At 39.6% G+C, this 25513-nt stretch overlaps 1 protein-coding gene and 2 pseudogenes across 16 annotated transcripts in view; 2 read left to right on the top strand and 1 right to left on the bottom strand.

The window, feature by feature from the left end:
• Positions 1 to 25513, bottom strand: part of FMNL2 (formin like 2) — a 302649-nt gene that overhangs the window by 156369 nt on the left and 120767 nt on the right. The gene's annotated exons all lie outside the window — the stretch shown is intronic.
• On the top strand, positions 16249 to 16747 carry LOC105879597 (heterogeneous nuclear ribonucleoprotein A3 pseudogene; annotated as a pseudogene).
• Positions 17110 to 24598, top strand: LOC142861025 (uncharacterized; annotated as a pseudogene).

The following is a 25513-nucleotide window of genomic DNA, read 5'->3' as shown; positions in this document are numbered from 1 at the left end:
TTTCATAATTTGGGTCCAACAAAACACTCGCCATACAAAAACTGAAGCTCACTGCTTCCTGAAGACGATCTTCTTCCTCTTGCCTCACACATGGGCCACCTTCATTGATCATTCCATCTTTAGAGGCACTGCCTCAGTCTACCTCACCACATGTGACACCCAGTCTTGGAGTGGCCAAAGAGATCCACCAGGAAATGCTGCTGGCTTTATTTTCTGACAAACAGTGTACATATTTTCTGTTGTTTTGAATCAAGTTCATGTACTCACGAAGCAAATAAGATACATAAACCAAATGGTTTGGTAATATCTGAAATGAGTTTTTATGGCTTTTTAAGAAAAATTGCAGGATCTTAGACACCAGCTTATCCTACAAGCCCAAATGAAAACTGACCAAGGGCCAGTCATTTTATTGGCATCTTGATTGGTTCCTTTCCCCAGTACCATGTTCTTCCAGAACGTTAGGACAACTGAGTTTTAAGAGACTTTTAATATCTTTCCTTTTAGGAAGTAGACCATTTTTAGAATTCTGAAGTTCATTTTGTAAAGGGGGAAAAGATATTAAATTGGAAGCCTATGAAATGCTGAATCTAAAATAAGGACAAGTTCAGGGAGAAAACAGTTCAAACTCTCATCTCAAGCTCCTCCTCCTCAAGAACATTTTCCATATTTGCACAATAATCTCTTGCTTCTTTAAATTCCTATAGCTCTGACAGGCAGCACCTTACCATCTAGAACTCACTCTTACAGTGCCAATCCTAATTATTCATTGCTTCCTGATATCCCTCTTGGGAACTAGATTACACATTCTTTAAGGCTGGGAAACAGACATCTACTCTTTCTACCCACCCTTAAGGCTAGCATCGTATGGGCAGCAGTAGGTAGAGAATTCTCATTGACTGTTTCCATGGAAAATTGTTAGAAAGCAATGAAATAATCTTACACAACAAAGTAATACGGAAGAAAAAAATAGAACTACTATTACATCGGCGATTTCCTTTTTATCATCAATGCATAAGACTGCTCCTTGGTTAAAACAAATTTCAGTTCAGAAGTTCAGTAAAGCAAAGTAAAGGAACGATATCTGACCTGCTTAGGTTTCCTGGGAAAAATTTAGTGTCAGAAGAAACAAGCAGTGATTAAGCAAGAAACTATATACTGGGATACCAGATCTTTAAAAATATTAGTTTCTTGTTGGAATCAAAGCTAATTATTTCAACATAAATATGGAAATGATGAAAGATAAGGAAAAGGATTCTCCTGCTTCCACACTGTGCTTGAGCACCCCACTTACAAAGCATTAGAGTAAAATGCAAGAAAATAATTAGTAATTTCAATGCATTCAATCTAAAATCTTTTCCCAGTTGATAAAAGCCAAAACTGCAATTACAATAGAGTATATCTATTATTCAGAACTGCAATGACTAAGCCAAAAATACTGAACCGATTTCCTTGCCGAAACGCATTACTGACATATTTCTGATACTATGCTATTTTAGAAAATGATCTTACAAAAATCTTCCCTGAAATGAAGTTCTTGTTTTTATAGGCCGTCCATGAGCTTTGATTTAATCTATTCCAGTCACTTTGGGAGGTAGAGATTATTCTAACAAGAAATTACATAAAGCAAGGAAAATGTTCTGGGGGCAGGATTGTGGGGGATGGAATAAAGAGATGTCATTATACAATGACCATGATATAACCAACAGGACCATACCTAAAGCAGGATTGACCAAACTCCTGTGACCCACAAACTCCTTTAACAGGAACAATGTTAAGTCCATGTTATTAGTTTTTTGGTTTTTTTTTTTTACAAAGGCATTTTTTTTTCACAGTACGTGATTAAATAAAAATACATACTTTGGCTTAGCATCATTCTATTGAACTAATAGTTCATTTTTAAAACCATCTTTAATAGTCCTTATAAGGATAAATTAAAATATATCATACAATGTTCAAGTAACTTCAAGGAAAGGAAAGAAAATTTGGGGGTTGGCAGGTGGGATTTAAGGGACTGAAATTTCTTGTGGCCAGATTAGCTTAATTTATTTCTGATTAGCCATCAAGAGGATAAGAGCTTCCGGCCAACCATTCACACCCACTGTCCTTTCACAAAACCGAATCAGGAGAGAGAATACAACAGCATCCTGGCAGGCCAGCAGCCCCTCAGCTGTGTTTGGCTGTGTTCTTCCGGCCCAGGCAGCAACCCCAGGGCCCCCACTCACCCCGCCAGACCCCTGCCCGGCCCCTTGACCCTGAATAACCGTGCAGCCAGACCTCTCCCCAGCTAGTCTCCAGTTTATACTTGAGTAGAAAAGGGAGATCATAAATCCAGCAAACTTCCTCTTTAAATCAGGACAGTTTCTTTGCCAGATGTTCATTTTTACTGGCTTCTATTCACCTAACAATGCGAGTGGGGGAACAAGAACACATTCACTATACCAGCAATTTTTAAATAGCAACACCGAGAGCGAGCAGGAAGAAAGCTCACCCTGCCACCGCCACCTCGGCTGTATCCCCACAAACAAGACAATGCAGAAGGCAAGGCTGGGGAGGGAGGGGCACAGTGGGCCTCATAAACAGCATTATTTGAGACAACTGGCAGGCAAGATGGAAGGCATAAAAATACTGTAATGCACTGATTTTTTTTCCCCATTTTTTTGACACAGCCAGATAGTACTTGGCCAGCTTCACAACACATTTGCCTTTCCATCCCCACCCATCTGTAATTTTTTCTTTTTTCAATCAGATGTTCTGTTCACACACGGGTCCATAAACAACTTGCTTGGAGCCTGATTAAAAAAAAAAAAAAAACGAAGAGGAAGATTAACTCCATAAACTGTTTCCTGAAAACAGAGTTTTAGCCAATGTGTAAGGTGAGGCTGAACGTGACTTTCAAGTTTGGGCTGTCGCATGGAAGCAACAGGTTTTTTTTTTTAAGTTTCTCCAACACACACGCTGTGGGCAGCAAAAGCTGAAGAGAAGCATCTGCAGCCTGTGCACGCAACAGAGCTGTTAAATTCTTGGCTCACACACAACAGACAAGAAGTCGGCTCAGAGGCCAAAGACTTCCAGGAAAGTTTATGTTCAGGGAGATCACGAACTGCAGCAGCCAGCTCAAGTCCTCGCAGAATCTGCCCGAGCATGGTGCTGTACGTTTGTTGGTTTTCAGAGAAAAAAATGAACATAAATGCCATATCTCTGCATTTCCTTTTCCCTTATCTTTCTAGGACTGAATTGGCTCCCCGTCCAACTTCCCATTGTAAACCCATTCCCTGCTGCTGGCTTCATGGCTTCCACCGCACCCAATTCCCTCCCCCTTCCCTTTCTTGCAAGTTTACTCATCACCCCTACCATGGCAAAATTAACATGTTTAAGACTTTTTTAGTACAATTTTTAAATCTGCCCCCAAGAGGCAAAGCCAGAGATCTAGCATCTGTTTTTCTAAATTACAGAGAATGGAAAAGGTCTGTTATACTTTTTCTTTGCCAATATATAAGTAGCCACCACATGATGCTAATTAAAAGCCCATTCTATTCTCTGTGGTTTATCACTAAAATATAGGTAATATCTTTTATGTCCCCTAGTGGCAACATCCTCAGTTCAGTTAACATGTCTCTTAGACTCTCTCGATAGATTTTGGCTGACAAATTTTTTTGTTAATTAAAATTCTCAGAGATGCACACTTTTGACATGGAATCTTTGCCAAGTCGTCTTCAGGATACCATCTAAGGTCAAAATGCAAACCACACATTTTTCTTAAACTTGTTGCAGTTTAAAATGTTCGCTAGAGTCAAGGAAATATCATCAATGTATGAGGTAGAAAGTTTACATTCCGCTTCCCACATCCACTCCTCTAAAGGAAAATACTGTGAACTGTAGTCCACAGCCTTTGCAAGCACTGTGTCACACAGACAGTAAGCACAGAGGATCGTCAGCCATCCTGCTGGCTGCTCTAGCTCGGATGTTCTGCTTATCTTGGTCCTTCTTTCATGCCATTCATTTTCCTGAAACACCTGAGTGCATTTGCCGCACTAATCCCATCTCCTACTGGTACAGGTGCCTGGTGAGAGTTTCCTCCATTGCGGTGTGTTTCTATACCCAGCCCCTCCCTAAAAAGAGAGGGCTGGAACGCAGACTCTCGTGTGTAGAGAGCATGAAGGGAACGCAGACAGACAAGCTGGGGCCCCAGAACTGCCAAATAAAGGAGGCTTTATTTCCCAGGTAGAATTATCTCTCTCCTTTTCTGGGTGCTGCCTTCACCTTTCCATCTGTTCTGGCTGCCAGGAATCATTTTGTTGTTGTGTCCTTCCCTTGAAGCTCAGTTTTTTCCCCATTGCAGAGAAAACCCCTGCTGTTCCTCCCCGCCAAAGCGCCTCTCATGGTTTTAGCCTGTGAGCAAGCAGCAGCTCTTTCTCCTGGACTGGAGGGAGGGTGCCCACCAGGGTCTACCATCCCACGGGCAGGACCACACCTACGCCCCACCTGGTGGACTGTGAACTCAGACACCGTGTGAAGCTCCACCCTAGAAGCCACTTCATCACACTTTTTTTGTGGCTTCGTCCTCTCTTTATGTGAAAGAATATCATTAAAGTGTTCCTCTGGCCCCAGCTACCATCTATTTTCCAGGAATTCCTCAGTATTTCATACTCACTAAAGAGATCTTTCCTATTTCCTATGGATTTATTCCTTTTCTGTCACTTCAGTGGGAAGGGAGTTAAACCTACATATAAATATATGCATTTATATATAATCTGCCCTATATATTGTGCTAAAATATCCATACTCCCTCATTTCATGTCCCAACTGACACCAAAACAATTTACCAGGATCTTGCAGATTGTTTCAAGCCAGTCTAATTTAACTCATAGGCATTATGTGGCTGTTATAGTTTTAGAGGCAAATTAAGTACTGTGATTAAATATATACAGATATGTATTAATATATATGTATGTGAGTTTATGTATGTGTATACACGTATGTATACAATCCAGATTCAAAGTGGATACACAAAGAGTAAATTCTTTGTTATCTCAGTATTATTGATTTTTCTTATGTGACCACATCTTGGAAAAAAACAGCACTTTTGATTGAACAAGTCTCGCTGGTGTGACCAACGCTTCAATAACAATAAAACACCAAAGGCTTAAGCAGCTAAAAACCTTATTTGCTGACTTGCTAGTTCTAAGGTTTTCACCAATAGCCTGACCTCTCTTACCCTCAACTGTCAAAAAATAAGATGACACTTGCTACTACTAACCACAGGCAAGCTCTTTATAAAGACCTCACAGAGACTATTTCATCTTGATGTGTGAAATTTACTTTAACATCTATAAATCGCAAACCCCAACAAGATCCAGCATAGGCTCCATTCATTTTAGAGTACTAAAATGTTTACAAGTGTTTCATTTTAGAGTACTAAAATGAAACACTTGTAGATATGCAGAAAATGTTCTAAAAGAAATAATTCATCTAAAAGTGTTTTATTATATTTCAAACACACATGAGTATAGAGACTATAATGCATTCCCCATGAAGTCAGACCCACTTCTTGTCAAACCTTAACCTTTGCCACATTTTGTTCAGGTTTTTTCATGTATGTTCTAAATTTTTTTTTTTTTTTGATAGTCGTATTTTGGCTAGATCGAGAATTAAGGGTTGAAACCCTTGGAAATTGGTTCCATTTGTATTTAAGCCAAAAAATCTAGAATATAAACTATTACTCTTGACTTATTTTCAGCTCTCACTGTTATTGATAGGTGATAATGCAAACTCTACTTTGAGATACTAAACTTTCAATGACATATTTGAAAATATTAGAAATTAACTTTTACATGAAATTAAAGCAATCCTTTCACCTAAGTTCAGGAAAAAATTCTGTATTTTTGGATATCCAGAATTTATGATTAATGAAAATGACAGTATTTTAACTTTTGGAATTAGATTTATTTTTAAGTACCGAGTGCAAAAGAAAAAAGTTTTTGGAAAGCTTACAAAAATTTCAAACATGAATTTCAAACGAGGAAATCAAAACTGTTAAGACCACAAAGTCCCTTAGGGACAAGTTTCCATTGCTTTAGAAAATAAGATTTATGCAAAGGTTATCAGAGGTTGATACATTTATGCTGTGACATCAATACTGATATTAAAACTGCCTCACATGGTATATAAGCAGCACAGGGTGGATACCCAATAAATATTTGTGGGATGGCATTTATTGTCTGGATTACGCAGAAGAGCCAACCCAATAGCCTATTAAAAAAATAAATAAAATTTGACTTTAATCAACACACATTGAAGAAAAATCCATATCTTAAGCAGTCTGTTAATGACACATTTCTGTTATATTTTGCTAGAATATTTGTAAATGTTCAAATAGCAGCACTATGTAAATAACTAGGCTTACTAATGCTGGGCATGGTGATTAGATATTTTTATTGTGAATCTAAGACACAAGAAAACAAAACTACACAAAAAGGGACTTATTTCTTCCCCTGCAAAAAAAAAAAAAAATCTAGAGATTTCAGCAGCCAACCTTAAGACTCTTAACCCCCTGTAGAAAATAAGATCTGAACATCAAGATTCATTATTCATTCATAAGGATATTTCAAAGTACCATTACAGACTAACTCAAAGAAACATTAACATACTTTCAAAACCCAAACATCTGAATTCTGAAAGCAAAAGAAAGGAAATAAGAAAGGTTGAGAAAAGGTAAAGTGTTTAACCTTCGATGCAAAAGAAAATTCAATTAGCTAGAAACTGTCTATTCTCTAAGTAATCCTAGTTAATTGAGGTTTTTCTGGGTAGAGTAATTCATATAACCCCCAAAATTTATTTCCAAGGCAAGATGCTCACAGCCCAGTCCCCAGCTCTCTATCAACCAACTGCAGCTATGTAAATAGCTCCCAAAGAATTGAATATGATTAAGAACATAAAAAGTTCTCCTTTAATAGAGGGTGGCAGGAAGCTCACATCTGTGACACATAAGCATGCAGTATGGCAGGGCAACATCCTGTGAATTACACTAATTTCACAGTGATTTCTTTTGCTGATTCAAAAAAGAGAACAAATACCGAAGAGCTGAAAGGTGACAAGAATATCCTGACACAGGCTTGCTCAGGATAACAATCCACTTGAGCTTGGCTCCCGGTAACCATGGGGACCAGCATGATCCGTTGCTATCTATTTATCTTAGACCTCAATATATCCAAGTTCTCGTTCTTTCCATGAAATCAAGCAATTATTCCCAGACATGAGGAATTTGCCAATTATACAATAAAATCCCACCTCTTAATATCCTTTTTGAAAATGGCATGCCCCTCTCATGTCTCTGCACCGCTTAAGGTGTGGTTTAATAAATAAAAAAATTTTTAGAGCTTTCTTTTATCAGTGAATTCACTAAGCTTTCTCCCAAACTATTCTTTGCTTGTAGGAGAAGAGATGTGGTCTCTCTTCTGCTACAATTTCTAGGTGAAACAGAGCTCCCCCTACCAGAAAGCAATCCTCTTATTCAAAGAGTCACTAGCTTTCACCTTCATGCATGGAGTATTCTTAACACACTTACATTAAAAACCTTTGTTTTTTTTATAACATTATTGGTATGGAGGACACAATGTCAGTTTTCAAACACCTAACAGATAAGTTTTCAAATCATAAGCACAACCACTTTGTATGTTAAAAACTACCCAGATCAGAGGATTATTCTAAATTCTAGAATAAATTTAAAAATATAGATATAACAAATACCACCTATTCGTCTATCACTGGTGAACAACCTTGAAAATGGCCATGTCTCTTACATAAGACTTACTGTGAGCGCCCCAGGACATTGCTACGTCCAGCTTTTTGTCAAGACAGGATGCATTCATGTACCAGGCACTCCCTAAGCCCTGAGAGCACCTTTTTTTCCTTCAGTAAATCTCTTCTGCCTCATTGTGTACAGCCTAAATCCTAAAGCCATCAATCTATCTTTTTGACTAGGCTTGTTCATTGAGAAAAATGGTAGCACAGACTTTTAAAGTTCTGTAAGCAGGAAAAAAAGGTGCTGGGTGCCAAGACCTTGGGCTGAGGCAAATATTTAAAGTCATTCTGTAAATGTTAGGTATCAGATGGAAAAACTGAGAAGCTCTGGAACTGCACACCAGTGGCACTGTTATAATTCAGCATGTGAGGGAGGAAAAGGCCAAAATAAACCACATGTGAAGTGACCACGGCCATTACCCTGGGAAAACTACTTAGGAGTCTAGCAAGTGTTTGATTCAATACAATTGACCAGTCTACAGCTGCAGTCGCCAATTGGGGGGGGGGGCCTGCGGCCTGGCACCACTCCACAGCCAGCCAGGAACCAGTCCACACAGCAGGAGGCAAGCGGTGGGCAAGCCAGCAAAGCCCCACCCGCATCCAAAGCCACTCCCCACTGTTCCATCACCACCCGAGCCCACCCCCAATCAGATCAGCGGAGACATCAGACCCTCATAGAAGCGTGGTCCCCACTGCAAACTGCACAGGTTGCACACTCCCCAGGAGAATCCAACGCCTGATGATCCGAGGTAGAGCCCATACAACAACCCGCCCCCACTGTCTGTGGAAAAGCTTGGGGGCTGTTGGTCTAGGCAGGGGTCCTCAAACTTTTTAAACAGGGGGCCAGTTCACTGTCCCTCAGACTGTTGGAGAGTGCGCACTGTGGGCCAGGGACCAGTCGGCTGCTAAGCAGGATAGGCAGCGGTGGCAAAAACACCCAGAGGGCTGGATAAATGTGCTAGGCGGCCGGCCCGTATGTGGCCCGCGGGCCGTAGTTTGAGAACACCTGAGAGGATCCATTATCTGGCCCCAACACTGCAGACACATTAACACTGGGGACTATATCACCTGCACCCTGTACATCTTAGGATCCCAAACAAACTGTACCTTCCTTAGACAAAAACAGGATCCTGGATTGTGAGTAGTTTATTTTTTTCCTTCTCCATGGAAACTGTCTGTGTGTGCATTTCTGCGGTTCTCAAGAGGCATCGAATTCTAGCTATTAGCTACAAATAAATAGGTTCAAGAGATGAACAATTCCTGTAGTAGTCTAGGAACACATGTGTACAGTTACAGTGCCGGGGCCTTGGCAAGCTCACTGGTAGGGAAGGAGAGCTGCAGAGCAGGCGCACAGTAATGAGCTATTAAACACAAATCATGTCCACATTGAATCTTTCCCCAGGGCTCAGCATCAGGGAGGGAGGGGCACAAAGGGGACACCACCGGGAGACAGCGCCTGATGCCAATTCTTAAGGGCCCATCCCTGGGAAGAGTTCTGAGTTTCCACCACCGGGTTTAGAAAGTCTATCATGCATGTCATGAGACAAGGCCAGGGACAGAATCCAATTGCAGTTAGCTGAACTGAATCAAAAACCACTTGAACACACAAGAAAAAATTAGGAGAGCTCTGTGATTTATTATTTTTTTTAAGTGTCTGTAGTTCTGGTGATGGAAATAGTTGACTCTAATTTTAACCAACACCTACTACTGTTTCAGCACATTCCTCTGGTTAAAGGAAATGATGACTTTCCACTCAGACTACAGTGACACAGACTTGAACTTGGAGATTTAAGCTTCCAGTTTTCAGCCACTCCAAGATGCTTTTAGGATTGTTTTGTTGTTTTTTTTTTAAGAGTCAAAGTATCATGAAAAAAGTGTCCAATCTTCATAGAATTCCTATGGCAACAGGACTAAGCCATAAGATTCACATTAATTGAATCTTATATTCAATATAGCTGATAAAAATGTTGCATGGGGGGGATGGGTTTCACCTAACTTTTTTGGGAGGTTAGGAGTAGAATAAAAGACTCCTGCCCTCAATGAGCCTATAACCACAAAGGTAAGCCTCTGACTCATGAATTTGCTCCTGGGAGCTTCTGTTTCATAACAAAAGGCATAGAGAAAAAGTTATTTTTGTTTGTTTGTTTTTTAATAATTCACCAAAGACCTCAGTTTGCCCAATGTTTTATAACACTCTCAAAGATTAACAACTGGGACAGTATCGGGAGAAGCAGTGGTAGTACTCACACGAGTAGTAACAGTGCTGGGTAGCAGCTGCCAATGTTTACAGATGGCAGAACGTGTTCTAATGCCTTGAAAGATCTCATTTAATCCTCACTGCTGCCCTATGAGATAGGCAACAGTAATTGTTCTCATTTTGTAGATTAAGAAAATACGGTTTAGAGAAGTTAAAAAAAAAAAAAAAAAAAAAACCACCAAAGTCACTCAGCTATCAAGTGGAAAAGCCAAAATTCAAATCCAAAAAGCACACCTCCTCATGCTCAAAACCCAAAGCCGGTCTTAAGGAAATGACCATAAACTTCCCCGCAAGCTGAGAAGGATCCTGGAAGAGTGACTGTATCGCAAAGACACTAGGAATCACATGATGAGCAATTACAGTAGTATGAGTCCTGCTGGCCAGGGGAACAACTATCACTCCTTCAGAGACTCATAGAGTATATGGAGTTATATATATGGAGCTATATATTCAAACGATAAATATTTAGGCACTGGGGAAGAAAAAAAACTCCTCTCCTCTTCTAAAAAAGATTCATATGGTAAAAGAAAATACACAGTTCCAGTTCTGTGGACTTAAGGTTGTTTTTTTTTAAAGTACACATGCTAAAGGCTTTGTATTTCTTCCTTTGAAAACTTTGTGTTCACTTAGGTATTTGAAACTTTTATAGCAACCTGTCATTGACTATTTACATAGGCATCTGGCAGAGAAAGGTAAGACTGCCGACTTCTGGGTCCTTAACAAGGCTCCACTGTGCTCAGTGTGACTGAGGTCACCTGAGCAAATCCACCGGGCTCCTCTCCACAGCAGAGGAAAGTTCACCACTATTTAAATCAGTTTCCATAAAGTTGACTGAGGCAGCGTGATTTAAGAGGCAACTTTAAGCTCTACCTAAATGACTGGAGTCATAAAAGAAGGTAGTTATCCCCAGGCTAGTATTAAGGTTTTATTTATGCAACTCATTTTTCCCATCAGCCTACCAAGAATGGTCTAAATGCAGATTAAAAACAGGGGATAAATCTGCAACCATGACACCCATTTCCTAGAAGATCTGACATTATCAGGTTAATCCGAACACTGGAGATGACCTAACTGTACAATCCTACATGTAAAACCTATTTTTAATTTAAATTGCTTAATTTCAATAATATAATTTACAGAAAGGTTGTAGCTCTATCAGTGGTTGTTAACTCTGACTACAAGTTAGACTCACATGGGAAATGTTTAAAAAAAAAAAAAAAACAGTGTCTGGGCCCCGCCCTAAACTAATTAAATCAGAATCTCCAGGAAGGAGCCTGGGTATCACTATTTTTAAAGCTCCCCACGTGAGTCTCATATGAAACAAAGCTAGAGAAAGTATTTAAAAGGCTAAAAACTTGGTTTTGGGCTGTTGAAAGTGCTATGTCAGTAACAGCCATGATCAAGGGTAGTCATTTGAAAAGAAATGAAGGATAATGAAAGGAGAGTGGGTTAAAATTCTATCAATTAAATGTACTTTAGGAAGAAATTGCACAACCTGGATGGTTTCGGTTAAATAATCTATTTTGGGTATCTAAATCTCATTAGTAAACTAGGTAAGCAGTAAATAAATGTAGACATAAGTAGAGATATTTTATCTCAAACTCTTCTGCTTAGAAATTTTTGAAAATAAATATAAATCTGAACTTTTTATACTGGTATTGCTTAGTTTTCTTTAGAGAGCCATAAAGAGAATTCATGAAATTTAAGCACAGAGAGGCAGACTATGTACAAACAAATACATACGCTTAAGATCTGCAGAATAAAATGGGAAGTGCCTGTTATACATGTGCATCTCACAAAACCCAATGAATGTGTACAGACTGCGACTATGCCTAATGAAGGCCAAAATTTTGTTCCTACTGTACTGAAAAATGAGTCACTGAAGAGGAAAACACCAGCCTTCTTTTCATAGGCCCTTGGAGGTCTCACTGGAATAATGAACAGTGCACTCAAGGCTGGTGATACATTTTTCACTGCATGCATCTGGTTTTCAAGTATACTGCATTCTTGAAAATACTTTCTGTCAAGAATCCTAGGTTCCTGAGGAACCCTTGGTAGGTGGTCATTATCCCCCAAAGTTATTTTTACTCTAGAAATTATCTAAACTATCTTGAATTCAACTTCTTTTGCAGAACTCTGCAAAAGAAAAGACGATTATTACTAGATTTGTTGAGTTGTAGTAGTCAAATTAGATCGGCTAGGCCAATAGATAGTTGTTGTCTGATGCATCTTAAAGACTTGCAGCCTGCCCACTAAGGTAAGGATGGATCAGGCCTGCCACACCCCCTGATCCTTTCTGGGGTCCAGGCTGAAGAGGTGGCATCTACCTTGGGCATATGTTTTTCTCATGACAACCACAGGAGCACAAAAGCCCCATCGCATTAAAGGCATCCCATTTAAGGCATCCCTTTGCATCACGTTCGTTTATATTCTTTGGCCAAATAGGTTATAGGCCAAGCCAAACATCAGCGGAGCAGGAAATACACTCTCAACCAACATAACTCACATGGCAAAAGGAAAGAATGCAGATACGAAAATAAAAATCGAATCTACAACAGCCATGAATCCATCAATCAGCCAGTTACGTTCTTTTTAAAAGCCAATATACTTAAGCTTTTTCTTCTTTCGGAATAATTATTTTTGACACCATGCAATTTTAAATGTAAAAACAACGTCAGAGGGTTAATGCAAAATTGATTATTATACAGACTCAAAAAGTGTCATATTAAAAAACTTAGCTGGAAATAAAGATGGTGTGCTCTGGAACTGCAGAGCAGCCAGAAAGTGGTTCTGGTGATGAAGACATTGGTGTTGAATGTAAAGAGTTAAATAAAACTGCTTCACGACAACTGAGAGTGGGAAAATGCAGATTTTCTAAATTAACTGTTTCATATTTTGTATATGTAACAACATATTAACATACTTTCAATTATTTCCTTGATATTCCACGGAGTTTACACACCCAAAATTGATTTTTGGATATACTGCTTTATCTGGGGGTTGCCTTATAATCAGGCATATACAGTCCTTTTATATATATATATTTCTTTGAAATTCACCAAGCCACAAGCTTTAATCTTTATTCTGCTTAACTTAGTCTATATAAACTTCTTTAGTAAAACTCACTCTTGTCTTTTTCAGCCATTATAAGGCAAGAAACCCTCCTGCAATTCAGCTCTCAGGCTACATCAGTCTTTATACAGTGGACTTTTTTTTTTCCAGATCACTCAACAAACATTAAGCACAAATGATTTTCAATCAAGAGAACTAATTGCTACTTTAATAATAAAAACAAAAAAAGATCACATTATAGAATGGTGTTTTGTGATTTTGTTACATGTTATATTTTGCCTTTTTACAATGACACTAAAAGACTTTTCAATCAGAATTTTCCAAACAATGTAACTGAAGTCCCCAGAGTCCACTGGAGGCCCCAAGGGAGCCCAGGAAAACTGAACTGTTTGTCTTTTAACTGTTTTGTATACTGGGGTTCTCTGTGTAAGTTTTAGTTTGGGCAACAAAGGTTCTGCTATTTAAAGTTTTTTAACTGCCCCTTGTGAATTATCAATAATAGTGTTTAGATGAGTCTGCTGAAGCTTGGTTCAGCAGACTGTGCTGACTCACTAAAAACTGCAAGTGGTATGAAGCAACATGGGGCATTAAATTTAGCAGCTGCTATGTCTCCATGTATATAGTTTGTGTGTATATATACACACCATGTCTTACCTCATTTAACCAGAGACACCTTTACTGGAACCATGTCAGACCATAATTACAAAGGATCCAAACCATTTTTATATCGTTACTGTACAACCTATACTCAACATCCATCTTCTACTTCCCTCCACTATTTTGTTTTGTTTTGATTTCCCAGTGCAAAATTATACAAGAACATCACCTATTTGGGTTGGCCAGAACCTGAGAGGCTCCAAATAGACCAAAAACCTTCAACAGACAATCTTCTTGAGACTTCCATCTTTTCTGCTGCTTGTGCTGAGACACAGATGTCATGACCTAGGATCTACAGCAAACAGAGCTGAAGGGAATCAAAGGAAGAAACAAGTATGGATGGCTGGACACCATGCTCTTTTTGAGGGGGAAGATATTTCATAGGTCATCTAATCCCAAACTCCTCATTTTACAGATGAAGACACTGAGCACCCAAGAAGTTAAGAGACTCCCCGAGTCTGTACAAGTATTCCTTTAAGCTCCCACCACCACCCCAGAATTTACTAGTGAAAACTCCAGTTCTGAAAACGAAGGCTAATGACGAGCCTAGTAACAGGCTCTTATATAATAAGTGTCTATGGATTTAAGGAGTAGATATCTGATATGGCTTACTGTACTAAAATGCCTGATCTCTATAGTCAGCTTTCCAACCCAAATAAGGAGTTTTCAAGCTACCAGCCCTATCTTTTCAGAAAAGCGAAGCATTCCCATACTTTTTGTTTCTAACCAGGTGCATTTTCATGTTTTGAGAACCAAATACTGTTTATAATTCTGTTTTGAAGCTTGAGATGGTAAACGAGATGTTACACAAACAATTATGCTAACTTCTCAGATAGAACTTTCTGCCCCCAAATTAACTGACAATGGACTCACCCCTCCGCCCAGAACTCTTCCCATGAGCTTCTATTTCTCAGAGGTGAGGACTGCAGAGTCAGCATAATTATTTTTTTTAAATCCCAGAAATATTTGTCAGACACCAGATTTATCCAGGATGTTCAGCCTACTGTGGAGGGGTCTTGTCAGGACTGCTATTTAGTAGCTTTATGACCTCGTCAATTAAACTCTCTCTCATCTACAAAATGTGAGCACTACACTTCTTCCTTTTTGGAATAACTCGAAAATATACACAATGGCTACAGTATGTCATCAAATAGTAAATACAGCTGATGTTTTAAGTTGGAGCCATTCCTACAATAGTGCAATCTTGGGACATTTTGACCAATTGCCATCAAAGACTCTGAAAGGAGGCCATACTGTTGACATTGGTCATAAGGTCCTCAGGATACTGTCTGAGACAGAAATTTGAAATGAATCATCATTGTGTTCATAAAAGGTTGAGTACATCACGGGACCACTCTTGCCCAAACCATGGCACCCCACATGCCCTACTGAAGGGACACCTGGCCTCACCAGAAATACATAATCGCTCAAGGTGCTAAATCTGAGACTGAGTCCCAATTTCTATTTTCTTTTAATTTTGTTGACAAATAATTGTATGTATTTGGGGGTACAATGGGATGTTTTGATGCAAATACATTACAGAAAGATTAAATCTAGTGAATTAACATATCCATCTCCTCACCAACTTATTTTTTTGTGGTAAGAATGTTAAATATATATATATATTGTTTTAGCAATTTTAAAATACACATTAATAACTGGTAAGTTCCACTTTCTGTGTCAAGAACTCAGTGTAACAGGTTCAATATCTTCTCGGTGTTCACATCTAAATAATAAAAAGGGAGGTAAAACCTAACAGCACTTAGAGGTAAACCAACTCCCAGGATTTACTGAAGTGCTGCATTATGTCAGCTGTATTTTACGGGTCCAAACATGAAATAGATAAAGACCCTATGCTCAGAAGTTTTCCAGCATTCTATCACTGTGCATTTTTACATTTGAATAGCAGCTACTAGTTTTCAACGATTCCTTCACACATTTATTTCACTTATTTTCACATAATTCTTCAAAGTAAGTTCTGCATGTGCATTTTCCTCAATTTCTAGACAAGCAAACAGGTTTCAGAAGATTCAATGACTTGCCCACAATCACTTGGAATTTGGAGAGTAAGCTATACGGGCAAAACTTCAATTTTCTATTCCATTCACTATGTTATATAGGCCCCAAAAAGACAAAACCCATGCAATCAACTCAGTGATATAAATAAAACAGCAACGACACCTCTTTAAATGGCTCTGTGACGGTTTTCCTCTGCTGCCCAGCTATCAGATAAAAGAATTGTAAAGTGAAAGCTCCATGGCTCCCCCTGTCCATTCAAGCCCCCATGGTTACCAATCCCCTGCATCAGTCTAAACACGTATATGAAGTAAGTGCTGACTGAATCTTAATTCCATAAAGCTACTGAAGCTCATTTTCCATTCAATTAAAATGCTTTACATTTAAACGTAAAAGACTTCTCTTCATATTGAACTCGAGTTGGAAGAAGTGAATCCAGTCTCAAAATGGAGGGCCATGATCCAAAGGAACCAGAGCAGTTGAGAAAACTGTTCGTTGGTGGTCTGACCTTTGAAACTACAGATGATAGTTTAAGAGGACATTTTGAGAAATGGGGCACACTCAGAGATTGTGTGGTAATGAGAGACTCCCCCATAGGAAACATTCTAGGGGCTTTGGTTTTGTGACGTACTCTTGTGTGGAAGAGGTGGGTACAGCAATGCATGCTCAACCACCCAAGGCTGATAGGTGAGTCGTGGAACCAAAGAGAGATGTTTCTAGAGAGGATTCTGTAAAGCCTGGTGCCCATCTAACAGTGAAGAAAATTTCTGCTTGTGGTATGAAAGAAGATACAGAAGAATACAATTTGAGAGACTACTTTGAAAAGTATGGCAAGATTGAAACCATAGAAGGTACGGAAGATGGGCAGAGTGGGAAAAGGGAGGATTTGCTTTTGTAACTTTTGATGATAGTGATACTGTTGATAAAACCGTCGTTCAGAAATAGCACACTAGGCCGGGCGCGGTAGTTCACGCCTGTAATCTTAGCACTCTGGGAGGGCGAGGCGGGTGGACTGCTCAAGGTCAGGAGTTCGAAACCAGCCTGAGCAAGACCCCGTCTCTACTAAAAATAGAAAGAAATTAGTTGACCAACTAAAAATACATACATGTATACCAAAAAAAAAAAAAAATTAGTGAGGCATGGTGGCGCATGCCTGTAGTCCCAGCTACATGGGAGGCTGAGGCAACAGGATTGCTTGAGCCCAGGACTTTGAGGTTGCTGTAAGCTAGGCTGATGCCATGACACTCAGTCTAGCCTGGGCAACAAAGTGAGACTCTGTATCAAAAAAAAAAAAAAGAAAGAAATAGCACATTATTAATAGGCATAATTGTGAAGTGAAAAGGCCCTTTCTAAACAAGAGATGCAGTCTGCTGGATCACAAAGAGGTCGGGGATGTGGATCTGGCAACTTTATAGGTCGTGAGGGAAACTTTGGAGGTGGTGGTGATTTTGGCCATGGTGGAAACTTTGGTGGAAGAGGAGGCTATGGTGGTAGAGGTGGTGGCAGCAGAGGTAGTTATGGAGGCGGTGACGGTGGCAACTATGGCGGCAGTCCTGGTTATAGTAGAGGGGGCTATGGTGGTGGACCAGCATATGGAAACCAAGGTGGTGGATATGGCAGTGGTGGAGGAGGATATGATGGTTACAATGAAGGAGGAAATTTTGGAGGTGGTAACTATGGTGGTGGTGGGAAATATAATGATTTTGGAAATTATAGTGGACAACAGTAATCAAATTATACGGACCCATGAAAGGGGACAGTTTTGGTGGAAGAAGCTCGGGCAGTCCATATGGTGGTGGTTAGGGATCTGGTGGTGGAAGTGGGTGAATACGGTAGCAGAAATGTTCTAAAAACAGCAGAAAGGGGCTACAGTCTTACCAGGAGAGAGAACAAGGAGTTGTCAAGAAAAGCTGCAGGCTACCTTGAGACAGTCGTCCCAAATGCATTAGAGGAACTGGAAAAATCTGCCACAGAAGGAACAATGATCCATAGTCAGAAAAGTTACTGCAGCTTAAACAGGAAACCCTTCTTGTTCAGGACTATCATAGCCACAGTTTGCAAACAGTGCAGCTATTGATGAATGCAATGTCGTGTCAACTAGATGTACATTTCTGAGGTCTTTTATCTGTTGTGTCTTTGTCTTTTTCTTTTCATTACATCAGGTATATTGCCCTGTAAATTGTGGTAGTGGTACCAGGAATAAAAAATTAAGGAATTTTTAACTTCAAAAAAAATAGACTTCTCTTTGGCCAACACTCAAAAAGCATCGGTGAATCACAGAGCTAGTAAGAAAAGCACAAGAACAAGATCACCACACTGACTGGGTGAGCAAGATGGGGCAAGAGCAAATTAACGTATCACTTCCTTGGCTTGGTGTTAAATAAATTTGGCCTATGACTAAACAAACTCCAGAGGGGCAGAAAATCCCAAATGTGATCAACTATACAAATATTACATGGTTCCAGAAATTTAGTATATGCCTTTCTGACGTGAGAGTTTCCTGGCAGAAAGGTATTGTCAATATTTTCTCTGAAGACTTTTCAATACTGGTTCTACATAGGCAATATGAAATAAGAAAGGCAACTTATTCAGATCATTTGAATCAAAATGAAATCTTTAGCCATAATTTTTGGGATAGTATAACCAAAAGGAACTTTTATAATTTTCTCAATTCTCTAAATCACCACGTGTGTTATTACGTGTGTATTAGACCACCTCGGTACACTAAAAATAAGCAGACCACTAAAAACTGCTTGGGAACTGTGCTCTCTGGAGAGAGTGAACAGAAGCATTTTTCCATTAATAAAAATCTATTCCTCAATCCTTTTCATTTGCCACTCCCACAATGCAAGGATTGTGACTCAGAACATAAACATATTAATATAAATGTGCAAGTATAAAATAGTTCATACAAAAATCACCTTTACTTGATGCAATGCACACTTTATTCTATTACTATATTTTCTATATAAAGTGGTTTACAAGATCACAACTTACTAAATAGATTCTAAGACCCAACCTTCAGCCCCTGCTTGAAAAACACAACATTGTGTGTGTATCACTATAATACACAGTGGACTCCCATCTACAAGGAACCTGTATTTGAGGGCTCCTACATGGGCACCATGTGCCAGGATAGTGCCCAAAGGAAGACCTTGTGGTAGTTGCAACTTCCTTAAACTTCCATTTTTAAAACACTCTATGTACATTATTTCTCTTAACTCTCACAATAGCTCTTAAGGCAGATACCATCATTCACATCATTTTACAGATGGAAAACTAAGGCTCACAAAATTCAAGTAGCTTGTCCAAGGTTAGACAGTGGCAGAGCTACAATGCAGAGGCCAGCTGTATGATTGTAAATGGGACCCTGAAACTGGCATAACAATGACAGGTCCACAATCCCTTATCTGATTCACTTAGAGCCAGTTGTCTTTCAGAAATCACGATGCTTTTGGAATCTGGAAAGATAATAAACATAATGCCTATATCATGTACTCTTTTTAATACAGTCATATCTGGGGCAGCATCCCATAGAATTAGAATTTCTGTAGCCAAACACAAACATTCATGCTAAGCGGGACAAATAAAGACTTCAAGTAGCTTCCCTTTAGCTGAGGCCGGGTTGGCTGCCAGGTGAGCTCAGGTCTGGCTAGGCAGTGCTCACCAAATGAGATACTTTGAAAGAAAAATTTTTTTCTTGCTTTCCAATCAGAAATACCAATATAGGGTTGTGGACCTGCACAAATTGAGACATAAGTGACTGAAGTCACATACACTAACTGGACATCGAGAACCTGTGGATCATTTATTAATGGTAATTACAAGGTACTACCTCCTCAAGGTACCTAAAGATGCTTCAGTACACCATTGGGAGGTTTCTATTTCCATAAAGGAAAATTATCATATGTCTGGTTCATAAAGCCTCTGCTACTATAATGTAGAGAGACTAGATTAATAGAAGCAATGAAATCACTCTGCTAGATCATAATATCATAATAAGTACATTCCTATTATACTGTCACTTTGCATTTGAAAGGAAGCTTCTTTTCTTCTTCTTGTGGCCAATGCATAAGCCAGGCTTTTATTAGAGTGCAGATGTGATCACTCCTTCCCAGTGTTGCCTGAATGCTGGAATTCCGAGGGGCTATAAGAAATACTGCCGTCTGGGTCCCACTCCTGAGACTGTGATTTAATCTCACAAGGGTACAGCCTGGTACTCAGAATTTTCAGGAGCCCACCCAAAAAACCATCCATTATGCAGCCAAATTTAAGAAATGTTGGGTGAAAATACATGCCAAGGTAGACTCCCTGTCTCAAAGAAAAGTCTTGGCAACGTTGCAAGCAAAGAACACCATTTCCCCGACATCAACATCATCAGAACCCTAAACTCACTCATCTCAGGCCTCCAAGTGATCCAGTGTATGACAAGATTTCTATTTATAAAGTTCAGGGAGTGTGAGAAGGCAGGGTTAAAAGTTTCTAAATCTAACCACAAGGAAACAAATGTTGGCTCCAGCCCTGGAGCAGGGCTGCTACAGAACCACCCCCAAGTGGCCCGTCTCCCACCCCCATCTGCACTATACTGAGACTTCATTCTTTTGCTTATTTTTGGTCCCCAGCTTTTTTAAGGCACCCTGCAGTCAAGAGCTAGGTACAGGAAACTAAAGAGCTTTCTGGTAAATAATTTAACTTTCTTTGTCAAAAAGAATAAATATACCTTACTCGCTCAATCTAAACAGCCTCTCACTCCTCAGAGGATCAAAATGAAAAGCTGAACAGCCTCACTTTGTTTTATAAAAACCTGATTTGTAAATGCATTTTCCAAAAGACAAAATGTGGTCCTAAATTGCCAAGGGAGTTAAACTAATATTCCTTGGCTGTTCAAACAGTACAAAGGGCAAAATGTAAGGCCAGCTCAGATAAAACTAAGAAAGCGACAGCCTACAGGACTTTTCTGCTTTTTTTTTTTTTTTAAACGGCATAGCTTTGAAAATTAGATCTTCCAAACAACCTAAAATTACATTCCTTGCCTCTTTAGACATGAAAGGGAGGTCTCTTATGTGAAGCCAAGCATTCTCTAACACTTCCACAGAACAGGGCTTGGTCATAGCAAGAGAAATGAAGAGAAAAGACAGTTAACCGGTGGTAGGAGGCCAATCCTCCTTTTTTAAAAAACAAATAGCCTTTATTAAAAGAGTATATACAACTATGAAGTTCCTGCTCCGCTCCTACTTTCAGATGATAATTGTATTTACTCCCTTATAGTTTCTCTGAGTAGATGTTAAATTAGCTATTAATAACTGAACTCTTGGCTCACCCATTCATGTGATAAGCAGAACATATGATTCACTCCTTCCAGGAACTGCATATCACCATTACGATCACTTTGATCCCCTAACACAAGTCAAATCCCGCATCTACGATCTGGAATTAAGCCTACAAATGGAATCTAGAAGTGGGACTGGTAAAAATTATTAATATATTATCAACCATCATTATTGGGACTATGTACTAATTACGGCCATAAGGGGAAAACGGGTTGATTAGGCATATTTTTCTCTTATAGAGTATATCATCTACAGTCATTCTGTAATCTAGAAGAAAGGAACTTTCTATATCCTTCTACAGATGAGCCTATCCTCTTCATCAGCTCTTTTCCTACTTTCCCAAGACCTAAGAACCACGTCTTGGTTGTCAACCGCCATTGACAAACCATAGCCAGCAACCTGCCAAATACTTTCACCTGTATCTTCTAAATCATGTTCTAAGAAGATAGTCAATAAGAATGATTAATATTTATTAACCAATTACTCAATGTACAGGCAGAAACAGAATCAGAACCAGACCTTTCTCCTCCCTACATGTATGCCCTAAACACTGCGATATTCTGCCTCAAATACCACCTACTTCTAAAATAGTCACTTTTGTCCTCTATGAGACGGAGGAAGGCAAAAGACTATCTTTTAAGCTAAGAATTATTCAAATCTGTTTGAAACTTCTAAAGCAATAATATAGACACCAAGTGGGGAGGGTATGGGTAGGAAACAGGAAAAACATACACTTAAGATATTCACTTGTTAAAAGCTTTAGTAGGAAGAAATTCCTCCCATTAATAAATACAGTGTTTCAGTTTAATGTACCATTTCAAATCCAATAGCAGGTAACTAATCTGAATTGCAGTACACAGCCAAATGGGAGACATCACGGATTTGCATTTCTTCATGATGGCATAATGCTTCTTCAGGATACTCTTAGGATATAAATACTGCTCCCATTTTACAAAGGGGGAAACTAAAGAACTGAGACTTTTTTAAAAAAAGATTACAACCAAAAAAAATATAGTAGAAGAACATGTGTACTTCCTGACTCTTAACTGCATCATCAGTTAAGGATAGAATATTAAACCCTTGGGCCCCTCCAACTGTAAGGACACATGAGGTTCAGCATTCCCACCCCAGTATGACAACCCCTGGGTACCCCATGCAAGAGGGAGCTGAAGTCCCTCTTGGTGCAAGGGAAAGCTCTGGAAGCATGCAGAATGACAAAGAAATTACATGATTCAGAAGAAATGTGTAGCTCTGGGGGCGTACAAATATTTAGGGAGCATGTAGAAAAAGAAATACTAGCCAAGGCAGCTAGAGTTGTCAGAGGTCTATGGATAATGAGGAGGGGTGATGACAATAGCTATGTGTCACTTCTCATTGTGTGGAGTCCCAGGGCAATACAGACACAATTCCGATTCGAGAGCCACACAGGTGTCACTCATGATGGCAAGGAGAGCTGAAACACGAACATGTCAGGTTCTCAGATCACAAGAGAACTGCTGGGCAGCAGGTGAAAAGGCAGAAGAGGCTGGGTGGTCCCAGAGGGTTTCATGTATTTAATTGCAAATTCTCCCCAAAGAGAAGAAAAACCAATCAAAGACGCCAGTGTAATCCAGCTCACTGCAGAAACAGGAAACTCATCCTGAACAAGAGAGTGAGTGGCTCATGTTAATTTTCTCCACTTTCATTTTATCACATGAGATTCAAAGTGATAATTTACTGAAAGGGCTATAAAGCATTGTGTACGTTATCCCAAGTCTATTATGCATCATTATTACTTCATTTATATCCTAAAATAAGTACCAATTTCAACAAAAGTAATCAGATTCCATTAGTTCTTCCTACTGAATCAGTTTTCCCAGTCAGCTCCCATCCCCAAATCACCTATTTAACAATTATCTTTTGAGCACCTGATTTAGCAAGGTATTGTTCTATAGGGGAGTGTTCACTTCTATGCTCCAGAACAGCACTATCTAAAAGAATTATTAATGTGAGTCATGTACAGAATTAAAATTTCTAGTAGCTACATTAAAAAAGTAAAAAGAAAAAAAAGTAAAAAGAACTGAAGCTAGTGATTACAATAATATTTTAGATTTATTGGTTTAAATAAGGTACATCATTTCGACATGTAACATAAAATCATTAATGATAATAGGAAAAAGATCTCAAAATAAGCTTTCGAAATCCTGTGTATTTTATACTTCCAATTCACATGCTAAATTTTCTCAAATATACTTGATTTATGTTTAGAGTTCCCAAAATAAACAGTTGAAAGAACAAGTTCACATATCCAAGTTGTCCCAAACATACAAAAATTTTTCCAAAAACTGACCATCTTTTTTTAAAATTTTAATTCAAATGAAATGAAATTAAAATGTTTGCTCCTGGGTTACACTAGTCACATCTCAAGTGCTCCATAGCCACACAGGCTAGTGGTTCCTGTATTGGACAACAAAGCTCACTAACTTCTGAGGAAACAAGGCCGGAATTTAATTATGTACCAAGGAAATTCGTTTCTTAATCAAAGGCCTCAAGGGACGTAATAAAGTCAGAATTCTGCAGAATCCCTCAAATAAAAGTATCACTGTTAAAGTGGAGCCATGACTACGCATTCTATGGCTTTCTCATTCAGGGGCTAAATCAATTCCTGGAATAATGTGGCTTAGCAGTTTAGCAACAGTTGAGAAATGGGTAAGAGCATGAGCTCTGCCTTGAAAATTCGGATCCTTGATCACTCAGCACTTAAGTACCTTAACCACCCCCACGCCTTAACTGGTAAAACGGGGAGATGGTGATAATGGCATCTACCTAACCACATCATTTTGATGATTAAATGACCTAACATATGTATAGCTTAGCACACAGTGCCTGGCACACATTAAAAACTCAATAAACAAATGCTACTGGCTTTGCATCAACAGTTGACCAGTCCTGCTCTCAGGAGGAAGAAGAGCTGCATGGTAAAACCTACTGTATACACACAAGCACATGCAGTGCACACACTGGTAAGAGTCGGCTCACTATGAAGATGCCAAGCAGAATTAACCCTATGCCATGGACACTTTCCACAAACAAAATACAAGCACAGACAGTTCTTTAAACAGTGCATGCGACTGAAACGGTGCGCAACATTCAAAAAGATGCAGCATAACTACACAGGCATGAGCCACTGGTCAAGTCGGCAGAACTCGCAGAGGACAAGCTCTGCCAGCCTTCCATTTGTAGGAAACAGGGACCAAGGGAAGAGGCAGGAAAGTGGGGAGAAGTACCAGTTACCAAATGGGACAAAGGAAATTCTTAGTGTATGCACATATGGTACTTATTAAGTTTGAGGAGTCTGGTTACAGCTATTTTGAGATTTTTGTGTTTCATTTCAGTTTGCCAAAGGAATGACAGTCCAACAGGAATTACTGATGAACAGGTTCGGCACGTAGAGGAACATGTTGGCACTTCCAGGAAAAAGGAATGAGGTGGTGGAGTGGATAGTAAACAAGCAAGATCCATGACACCAGCTCTCGTAGAAAAAAAAGAGCCAAAAGACAGCTGGAAAAGAGAACTGAGATTTTGCCCAGGCACTGGACGTACTCAAGGGTTAAGATGAGGTGGCGCAGTCCCCGGGAAGAAACGGTGAGGCAAGCCAAGAGCAGAAGGCTTGCCTCATTGTAGGAGTAGCCCTGCCTCCTCAGCCCCCTGGCTGTAAGTGAGGCTTCCCAGGCTGGAGAGGGCAGGAAGAAAGAATAATCCCTCCACAGTGTCAAAACTTCAGGGATACAGTCCACGCAGACTTGCTACTCAGGAAGAGAAGCAGCAGCCTCAGAGCAATAACCAAAATCCACAGAGAAACACGGCTGTGATTGCTGGCACCCCACTTCTGCACATCAGGGGCGCGGCAGAGGCTGCTATGAGTCTGTGGATTTGAGAAAGGAAGAAGATGACCTGCTCCATAACATACAAAGGTGGATAAGTTCAGAAATACCACTTTTAGAGGGCTGTCTACACCACTATCTTCTTCCCCCTGTCCTTGATACTAAGGAAAACCTGAGGGTCAAGAAAGCCCATTCTGTGCTATTTTCTTTTCATGAGATAACTTCAGCTGAACTCTTCTTCAAACCCAGTTGCTAGCCAGACTTTCATTTTGATTACTCAAATCCAAAGTGGCCTACGTTCCATCTACCATCAACTGAAATAAGGGGTTGATGGAGAAAGAGGAAAATTCCAGACACTTCTTTGAAATCATCTCAGTTTAAGAAAACCTTGGCTAGGTGCGATGGCTCGCGCCTTTAATCCCAGCACCTGGGGAGGCTGAGGCAAGAGGATTGCTTGAGGCCAGGAGTTCAAGACTAGCTTGGGCAATATAGTGAGACGCTGTCTCTAAGAAAATAAA

The sequence above is a fragment of the Microcebus murinus genome, chromosome 8 (assembly GCF_040939455.1).
Source record: "Microcebus murinus isolate Inina chromosome 8, M.murinus_Inina_mat1.0, whole genome shotgun sequence".
In the NCBI taxonomy this organism is placed as follows: domain Eukaryota; kingdom Metazoa; phylum Chordata; class Mammalia; order Primates; family Cheirogaleidae; genus Microcebus; species Microcebus murinus.
The sequence above is the reverse complement of the archived record's forward strand: the minus strand, read 5'-3'. Positions and strand labels throughout refer to the sequence as shown.